Source organism: Manis pentadactyla, chromosome 10 (assembly GCF_030020395.1).
Source record: "Manis pentadactyla isolate mManPen7 chromosome 10, mManPen7.hap1, whole genome shotgun sequence".
Taxonomy (NCBI): domain Eukaryota; kingdom Metazoa; phylum Chordata; class Mammalia; order Pholidota; family Manidae; genus Manis; species Manis pentadactyla.
Window position 1 is genome coordinate 114,688,410 of NC_080028.1, and position 10,914 is coordinate 114,699,323.

Here is a 10,914-nt window from a genome sequence, read left to right on the forward strand (position 1 = left end):
TGGTTCCAGGATGTTATCGTTATCAATGATTGGGGTCTTTGTACCTTTCTTCCCTGCTGTATTTAGGCTTTTCCCTCCACAGCCTCTGGATGACGTCAGTCTCTTCAGTCATTTTTCCTTCATAGAAAGGTCCGAAGGCCTTAGGAAACATTCTCTTTCTTCTAACTCTCAGGAAGTTTCCCAGCCAGCTTTCTCTATAGGTGAAAACATTACTTCATTCCCATTTCCAGACCAATCACTGGCAAAATAGTATAGGGGCACAAGGATTGTCTCAGATCAGCCGTGATTCTGGGACTGGGGATGATGTTTTCACCCTTGAGCGAGCACATGGCTGCTGTAAAGACAATTATTAGCTGGAGAAAATTGTAGTTTTCTTAGACAGAAAAGGAAGGTTTGTATAGAAACTGGCTATAGGTAGAAATCAATAGTCTAGAGCTTTTATTAATAAAAAACAAAATTCAACCGACTAAATATGAAGATCTAATTGCTTTATTAAGTGATGGCTGAACTGAGCAGCATCCCATCTCACAAATAAAGATGCATAAAGTGGAAGGTATTCATACAAAGGTGGGAGGGGTGAGAAGTTATTAGCAAAAGAAAACAAGGGATTGTTTCAGGCAAGGTCATTCTCCCTTGGGAAGAAAAACAGGGGGTCCTTTCCTGCAAAGGACCTCACCTTCTTTTTGGGGGATGAGAGGGCTCATGTGACGGATTACCTCATTGGCACTGACCAAAATATTTCTGACTGGCTTTCAGGCTACATTTCTAGGGGAGCTGAAACTGCAGTTAGGCCAGGCATTAAGCTCCACTGTGGTGGCCTGGCCCAACACGAGTGACCCCCCTACTGGGCCTGTGATTTTCTTTTTAACATCTTTGTCATTATTATTATTGAATACATCATTTGATGAAATGTATTCCACAGGGGACAACCAAGCTAGACTGCATTAGAAATTTACTTATATGTTTACACTGATTCATTTATCTGGACCCTCAGATAAAGTTACAGGATTATTTTTTCAGTTAAATATTCAAGAATCTGTCTTCTTTTTCCTTATCTTGTTCACAATATGAAAGAGCTTCTCTACTGACTTACTCAAGTTCAGAAACACTAACGATATTTGATGAGTGAGGTTTTATATCAGTCTAGTAGTTATGTCAAAAAGAATTTACTTAGAATGACATGATTCATTCAAAATGAATCCATCTTGGCTCATCATGACCACTTCTTTTTCTAGCTGCTTACAAACCACTATTTAAATAGTTCATTCTCTTTTTGTCTGTTTTGGTCAACAATCAACATCCAGCATCAAGTTCTCAAGGCTATAGTTATGGATTCTGTTTTCATCATCTCCTTAAATATTGTCATATCATAACTTTCTTCAGCCTCCAAATTCTCTCCACAATTCTTCATAGATTATAAGAATTATAAATTGTAAAGATTATAAATATTAATAGTGGTGACAGTAGGTACAGTGTGCATAACATTAAAGAGAAATTTCCTATGTGATAGGCATATGCTAGGATCTTTAAGGATATTAAATCATCTAATTCCCACAGCAACCTGTAAATTGATACTGAAGCACAGAGAATACAAGTTACTTGCCTCAAATAAAAGCATCCTGAATCTGGAGCCCACACCCGGGGCTACTGCGCAATAACATAATGTAAACAGAAGGTGGTCCCTTCAGCTTTCCCCAAGTCCCATAGAGAATAATTCAAAATAATGGATATTTTAATCTGAGTTCTTATTAAGATCATACCTGGTTTCTGCCACATTTCATTTGATCACTTTGATGACTTCTTTTACATGCCTAGCATCTCTGTCTTACTCAGATTGATAAATGAATTCTTAACCAACATCCCATTAATATAATTTGCTTCTATTGATACTGCAATTTTGTGTTCGAGGTCTCCTGAGAGCTGTAACTTACAATACTCCCACTACTTCCTGATCTTAAACCAGTGTCTCTGATCTTCCTTTTGAAAACAAAAATCATAAACTTTACATCAAGAAATACTGACAAATGTCAAGAAAATATATCTGAAGACTTACAATAACCTCACTATAAATAACCAAAATGTAACAGTCACCAAAGTGAACATTTTCAGCCTTGTTTTCAGAACATGTCTGTATGTAAAACAGAAAATATCCAATTACTTCTCCCTAAGTAACATTTAGATGTTTTCTGGCTTTAGGAGGAAAGAGTCTAATATCAACTAGTAAAACCTGTTAAATTAATATTCATTTTATTTTATTTTATTTTTTACTTTATTTTATTTTATTTTTATGGAACGCTTCACGAATTTGCGTGTCATCCTTGTGCAGGGGCCATGCTAATCTTCTCTGTGTCGTTCCAATTTTTAGTATATGTGCTGCCGAAGCAAGCACTAATATTTATTTTATATGCTTAGAATAATTTTGTAGGAATTACAAATTCAGCTCTAAACAATTAAAATTTACTGATCATTTTTATTCTAAAATGCAAAATGTTTTCCACATGTGATTATTGCATCGCTGCCCTTACTTTTCAATGCCACTGGGGTTTTCATTACTGGTAGTCAGTGAGCTTCAGCACATGCCCAAGTCATCACTTGTATTCTGTCTTGTAGCTTTTTCTAAGTCCAAAGAATTTTTCTATTCCCTCCAAGATGTCAGTACACAGTTGTACTTCCTTTTTATTTTCTCAGTTTATGTAACTGCTTCTTGTTTCCTCTTTTAAGACACACTGTATCAATATCCAAATACAGCAATGTTAGCAGATCCAGATAGAGTCTGAGATTCCACAGGCAGTGCTATAAATGTCTTTAAGAGGGAACGAGTAACATGACACAGGACTTCCAAGTTTTCTGTCTTTCCACTTATTCTTTCTATTTTTCCTCTCTCTTACTAGATTTCCTTGGTTTCCTGACCCTGACTGTTTACATAAGGCTATGCCTGGGTCTCAAAATGATGAGTGTATAGACATCTTCGAGAAATTAGTAAGCTACATACTATCTCACTAAAAAAAATGCCCATATATGTATATACACACACACACACACCATGCACACACACAACTTAAGTGGAAGAGATCACTTAAGTATCCTGATATTGCACATTGACAATACAAGTATTATTTTCTCACCAGCTCATAAGGAATTCGGATTAGATGGCCCCTAGTCAGAACAAACAACTTCTCTTTACATGAGGTGACCACACTTAGAAGTATGAGACATTATCATCATCTCTCGTTTATCAGGGACTTTGAGGGAATTGATGAAGAAAATGAGTACTTACGCTTGTGGGAATAATAACTGATGCCACTGGTCATTAAACCCTAAGACTTTATTTTCCTTTTCTCACTGATTCTCCCCAGTGAAAATATAACAACCCTACCACGGCTGTCGTTTTGGTCTCAGATGGTGGCCTTGTTATTAAACCAAGGGGGAAAAAGTAATGAGTATTAATTATTGAGAAAACATTTTCTCTTTTTGTGTATCAGTAATTCTTATTCAATTTGCACTTATTTTAAAATAGACAACTACAGTAAATTCACATAAAACCAATGTCACATACACAGTCCAATATGTGGCTTGCAAGCCTTCAACTGCTCTGATTTTCTTGGTTTGCAGTGGGATCTTCTCCTACATTCATTTCCTTGTCCTCCAATGAGTTGAACTAAGACGGTTCATGAAAAGCTGTAGCCTTTTGCATGCACTGCTATCAAGTCTTTTCAAATGCCACCTCACTTTTCTTGGCAGAAGAGTATCTCACAGGATTTGATGCATATCCTCAATCACCAGTTGTATGTAGAAGGGGAGGAATTGGTGTGGTTGGAGTCTGACAATACTATAGGAACCTCAAACATGAGTGTTCAAAAACAGGCAGGATACAGTGAAGGGGTAAGAGAAGGAATGGGGCTGCAGACAAATAGTAGGGCCCAGAATACAACACTGACTAAATCTGACCTCAGTCCTCATGAGGCTTACAGTCAAGTTGGGTAAAACACATCAATCAAATAATCATACGGCAAAGGAAATACACAGGATGGCTTGCGAGTTTGTAACTGGGGTGCTGAACTGGCCTGAGAGGCCCAAGAGGGACTCCCTGAGGGAGTGACACCTGATCACTGATGGATGAGAAGAAGTTAAGCGGGCAAGGGGACTGGGGTGCTCCTGTTTCCAGGCAGCCAGAGAGCTTATGGCTGAAGGAGACACAGTTCATTCGAGCAAATGAGAGAAGTCTAGTTTTACTGGAACAGAGGAGAGAGAGAGAGAGTGGTTGATACAGAGCCTGGGAAAGAAGGTGGGGTGAAACCACGAAGAGCCTCATAGCGCAGGATGACTACCTGAAAGCAATACGGATGCACAGAGGGTTCAATTCAAAGTGGTGACATTGACAGAATAAGATTTTCCAAAATCGTTCTCACTGTAGTTTGGAGCTCTATTCTGCCTACTTCTCTGTGTGGCCCAGATTTGGTGTTGCAAAATATGAAAGCAAATTACTCTTCCATCACACTGAATATGTAAGAGTACATGGTGACTTGTTTTCACATCTCTATCGAATTTAAGGTATTTATTCTCATGTCTCATGCTGCTTAAATTACCATGGACATGGTTCGTCTACCATGAGAACATCACAGTAACTAATATTATCACAGTCACATCACCCCAGTTACTAATCTCAACTGGCAAGCTTCTCTTGATGGTACCTGCCTCTAGAATTGATTAAATGAAATCTACACTCAGCCTACTGCAGCACAACAGCAAGTTCTTCCGGACTTCACCAAGGGTGGGTGGGCTGTTGAGGGGTTCTGCCAGCAGGAAAGGAGCCCACGGACAAGGAGCGTGACCACATCCCCCTTTACCGCACTGGCCCAGGCCCTCAGCATCTCCACCACAGAGACCACGACCCACGGTCCACCTTCTCCACCAGCCAGACGCAATGATGTCCTCTACAGATAGGACTGCCCTGGCCTGCCTCTGCCCTGCCCGCCCTCCCCTCTGCCAGGAGCCAGGATGTAGGGACTATTTCAGTAGTTGTAAGCAGGTTATATTGCCCTTCCCTCCCCCTTTCCCTGTCATGCAACCTTCTATGTTTATTAAAGGGGATTGATGGTGGGGGAAAAAAAGTAATATGCAAAATACCAGTCAATATCCATATAAACACACATTTATATGTATAATAATCTTAGATATTATTACTATGACATTTGCACTGGTTTGTAAGGTGTTACATAATACATGAAAATAGAAAATAACAAAGTGTTATCCTACGCTCGCTAACATAGTTATGATTTTTTCTGAGGTCAATTGTCTAAGGAACCAATTCAAAACCATATATCATACTTTAAATATGAGCAATAGCCAGCCAGCTTCTAACTCCTCTGAACTAATTTATTTCATCACTTTTTCATAAATCTTGTTAAAGGAAAAACTGAAATTGTATAATTTATGTGACTAGGAAATTAATAAAGAAGCTAAGGAAATATGACATCAAAACAGTTAACTCTAGAGCACTTTCTTTACTGGCCCTCTTTTTATAAGCTAAAGACATTTAAATTAAAGGCAGAGCCAAGGGTCCTGTCTGGACAAGTGTCACCAACCTGTCCTCTATCTGCCTCTCCCAGTGCCATTTGTCATTTCTCCTCTCGATTAGTAGAAGTTCTAAACATACAAAGACTTGAAGAATAATAGCATTTAATATCTTGAAACGGCAACACTATTTTTAAGTGTTGTTTTCCATTGCTCTTTTCTGGTAAAACTAGCTCCACACTTCCACCCAGTGGGGTTTCTTCACAAAGTGATTAAAGGAAGAGGAAGAACAGAAGGATAGGGAAAGAGGTGAATAACAGGCGGAGGAAGAAGAAGAGGATAAAGGGGAAGAAAAACAAAAGCACTTTCAAATCCTTTTTCCTTTCAAACCCCATGGTTGCAATACCTGAATGTCAAACTCTACCTTGAACCCCGTGCCATTTTTCTAAGGATATCCGCGGCTGAGCTACGCTCAAGTGTGTCACTTCTGCTTAACAGAACGTGATCTTGCTACGGGCGTGAAGAATACTGTACAGATGTATTAACGGTGTTAGTTCAATATTACATTTGCCAATACTTCATCCTAATTCCTTCAGCAATCTAGAAAAATACCCATATGAAGCTCCAATTTAATACTGCTTGAAAATATGTTCAAAAGGAGGCCATTCTTACGCCTTTGCATTTTACAATTCCTTTCAGAAGCATTATTTTAAATGGATACCTAAGTATTTTATATGGGAAGATATGTGAAGTAATTTTATCATTTGCCCCATTAGAAGCCATCTCAATGAATTTCCAGAATTGCAATACCTTTAACTACCATTTATTCATTCATTCAATAAATATATATTGTGCATCTACCAGGTGTTGGCCACTGGGAATGTAAAGATGATTAAAAGAATGTCCCAACCTCAGTTTCCTTTCTTCTGAGGAGACAGACAGCAAGCATACGAGTAAACATAGAATGCAATATCAGAGAGTGATAAACGGTTTGGAGAAATTGAAGCATGTTAAGGGAATATTATAAATATGTTAGCTAGGACATACCTGTCTGAGGAAGACATTTGAGCAAGGAACAAAACAACAGAGAGGAACAGGATGTAGTTGAAGAACATTCCAGAATGAGGGAATATAACGGGAAAGAGCTGCGAGGTGGGCATGTACCAAATAACATCATAACTGCAAGTTGCACTTTAATCAAGTAAGCACATCAGACCAGAAATAATTAAACACTGACAGCAGTCACTGACTTCTTACAAATTATAGTTAGTCCAATTTAACCAAAACTTTGAGAATTATCCATATTCTCCTGATAAAGGCAAACAGCAACAGTTATATTTCAATTACTTTGAGGTGGTTTTGAATTTTCAAGGCTATGTCACCAGATAAGCAAATTAAATTATTTGTTTCTCTGTTACTCACCTTCGTCTATATTTTGAACCTACATTTCACCTAATGGAAAATACACAGCATTCAATTCCAAGTCAGTTAAGTTATTTCAGACCCTCTTCTTCAGTGACATAACCTCAAGAAGGCTTACACAGTGCAATGACATGGAAGCAGGAGTTTGGAGGCAGGGGTAGGAAACAGGACTCTGCTTTATCTTCTCATCTATTAAAGTTCAAAATCTTGCCAGGTCTTTTCATATGTTCTTTTCACTACACTGACAACTGTTGCGGAATTCTGCCTTCTCATAAGTCAACAACCACACAACCTATGGTTTTTCTGGCTGAACAAGGTCATCAGCACAAGATTCCATAGGTTCTCATCATTCGCAGCCACAAGAGGAAACAATAGCTGCTGCCCTTATCCCACGAAGGTGTGTGTAGACCAAAGGTGTATTCTCAAATCTCCTTTCAAAGAAGTGCTTGGGGCCCAGCTGGAGGGAGGATGGTCAGCAGACACCTTCCAGCCATCCGCCCCTTCTTAACTGAACCGAAGTCATGCACATTTCTGGGAGGCCCACACAAATGACAGAGCAAGACTGTGGGGATAGAGGCCAGCCATTCCAGCCCACCCAGGAAACTCCGATTGGCAATTCTAGTTGCAAAGCTTCCCATGAGGTTGGCCAAGGCTGTATCACAGACTGTCCTATCCTGTTTTTCCCCCCACTTCCCTTCAAAGCTCTTAAACCCCCAATAAACATCTTGCACTACAAAATCTGTGTTAGCATCTGCTTCTGCAGAACCTCCCTCACTTGTAAAATGCTTAGATCAATTTAATGAGCCTACCACACACACTCTCCTGCCCAGGCATCTGATCCAACTGTCCTAGTTCCATTTTCCTGTCCCTATTTTCCCTGGTTATCAGAGGGACATGTCATTCTGCCACCCAGGCAAACGGATGGAAAGTCCCCTCTAATATCACATCTGCAAGCCGAGCAGGAGGTTCTGATTTTTTACCACTCTGCTTGGAACTATCCCAGACAGAAATGGAAGCAAAGTATAAGAGTCCTTTTCAGTGACCTAAGATGGTTTTCTTCTCCAACTCTTTTGTCACCTCTGATCTGCAACTCTAAAAAAAAGCATTCTCCCGCACATGGGGTCTGATGCCTAGATCAGGGCTTTGTATCTAAGTTTAAAAGTAAAACTTCATACTTTCCTCTGTTCCAGGGATGATTTCCTACACCCCAACCCCCCGCCCCATGGTGGATGAATCATGTTTAGCAGCCTAAGCTAAAGGGAAGAGGGAAAGTCACAGGATAAAAGTAAATTCAAAAGAAAAGAAAACATATGTTTCAAGTAAGATCTGATCCCCATCTATTTGGGACAGGCACATGACCCACACCTGATCAATCCAAGCTCTTTCCTAGGTTTTTTAAATACCTGGAACAGTAGGTGAAGTAAAGAGCTTTTACTATCTAATGACTAAGTTGCAGGAAGCCCTGGAAACTGCTAGCTGTCATGTACATGCATCCCTTGTCCCTCTACAAATAAAACGCATCCACATGCCACAATGCAGAGGAAGGCCAAGATGAGAGATTTAGGAATCAAACAAAACTATCCTGATGGCATTCAAGCCCTTGAATCAGTATCTGTGGACCCCAGAATCTGTCCTTATTTCAGCTTTAGAGCTGATACTCGGCTCCACCTTAAGTTCTGAAAACTGTCCCAGAATCCTTCCAGTATTTTCTTTTCCATAAGCTTGTGTAAGTTCTGATTTATTTTATGCAATCAAAACAACTTAGAATAATACACTGAAACATTTGAATGCCTACTGATGATTTTTCGCATATGAAATGTATCCACAATTTTCCAGGGGTTCTCATCCCTACTCTAACACAAACACACATACACACACACACACAGACACACACAGACCAAGGAATCTGGTGTCAGAATGACAAATTTATCAAGTTACTATGCTCACATACTCCAACACATACACACACACAAATTTCAGCCTGTTTATCCTGGGCGATTTGTGTCATTACTATTTGTATATAAGACCTGAACAATATGTGCTTGATTTTCCTAGTGTTGAGAGTCCTATCTATACTCCCAAGGAGTCCAAATATTCCTTAAAAAATTAGTGTTATAGTAATACACTTACCAATGATTCCAAAAATCTCTGCTTATGGGTTCTACTTCCCAGTCCTTGATGTCACCCAGTCTTTTCACACATCTCCTGAAAAAGACTCCAGCATTTCAGTGATTCCTGTAGGCGTAATATATTCTCCAGAATCTGTATGTCAAATTTCACTCAGAAAACTTTCTCAGCATCTTGTGATTGAGACTGACAGACCTAAGTGATCATGGTTGCCATGGAGGCCCAGAAAAACTAAATTTTGGCTCCTCTTGCTGTTTATGAAATTCTTAGAGGAACTCAGCCCACTAGAACACAACTACTCAATCCATGTGGATGAAACATCAAGAACCACATTTAAGTGGGATGTCTTCCTAGGAGGGTGGGGCTATGTAACAGCATAACAAATGCACCCAACCACCACAGCCTAAAACAACTCTGTACAACTATATAGTGAAGTGGCAAAAATGGTTATTGCTGTTCTTTGTGTATCTCAATTCCAAGATCACAAACAAGCCTAAAAATCTGAGAACCTAGAATTCGCAGATATGTAGCCTAAGAGCAAAATTATCTGACTGTGCAAGAACTATTAATCCCTAAAAATAACCTTTGCCCTTTTTTTGAATAAGGATCACCATCACTCAGCCGCCTGCCTGTACTCATAAACTGGTTTAGTTGCCCAAGCAATTCTCTGATATTCCACGTTAACTCCTATTTGTACCTGTAAACACATTCCATTATTGGTATTCTTCTGTATGTACATTTCTGTCTATATGGACTCCTAACCTGGTTGTGCCAAAGTCTTATCTGGAGTCGTAACATACTCCACAATATCTGTTTGGCTTTTCTTTACCCTTAATTGCCATCCTGTGATTCAGTAGGTCCTAAGTGTGATATCCATACCTGGAGGGAAGACTACCCTGAAATACTCCACGGCTTTTCCTCCTCTTCATGCCAACATACATGGCACAACCACAGGGGAACATATCACTGACCTCAACTGCCTTTGTGCCAGTCTCATCACCATGGACTCTTTCAACAAAATGGCCTATTTCATATCCTGCTTGAAAGTAGCCACTATAGTCAAAATATTCTCCATTTGTTATGGTGAAACTGAACTCACAGCCTCACAAAGTAGATAATTAGGTTTACAGGATATGATCATTTTTTATTTGTGAAAGGCTTCCATAAATAACCCAAATTAAAGTTTGTAACACCACCATATCTATAATTTCTACCCAGTAACATAGTGATACTAGGCACATAAATGATAGCTATTGAAAATGATAATAACCACAGCAATTATAATTTGAAATGTTTGACAAATATTTACTCATTATCTAAAATATGAAATCATGCTAGGATACAGAAAATCCATAATGAGGGAATAATTTTGGTGTCTACTATCATGGGATTTAGAGATTAACAAGAATGACCAATATATTATCAAGTATAAATAAATGTGAATTTAGTGACATATACAGAAAATATGTACAGGATGTTATAAGAGGATCTAATGGGAGTGCATGGGCTGGAAGGTGGGATGGGAGGGGGAAGTGATGTTTAAATTGAATCCTGAAAAATTAAGCAATCATCAGAGGAGTTGTATGTGAAGGAAGGAGATGGGAAAATTTGTGTTCCAAGCACAGGGATAAGCATGGTAAAAAGGCGGGAGGGATGAACAAAATGACAAGCTAAGAGAATTTACGGAAATGTTTTGTAGCTGCACAAAAAAAACACATGAGAAGAAGGGGAGAACTGAATGGGGGGTGGTGGGTAGGGGAAGGATAATGAAAGTCAGTGAAAGGCATGCTAGAAAATTGGAATTGATCCCAAGAGCAGTGGAAAGCTACCAAAGGTTTTCTATGTAATGGT

General features: G+C 39.2%; 1 non-coding gene across 1 annotated transcript; it reads right to left on the bottom strand.

The window, feature by feature from the left end:
- Positions 1-2,281: 2,281 nt before the first annotated feature.
- Positions 2,282-2,389, bottom strand: LOC118914806 (U6 spliceosomal RNA). Its single transcript, XR_005025768.2, has one exon. It is a non-coding gene; the product is annotated as a U6 spliceosomal RNA (small nuclear RNA).
- Between the last annotated feature and the right edge of the window lie 8,525 nt (positions 2,390-10,914).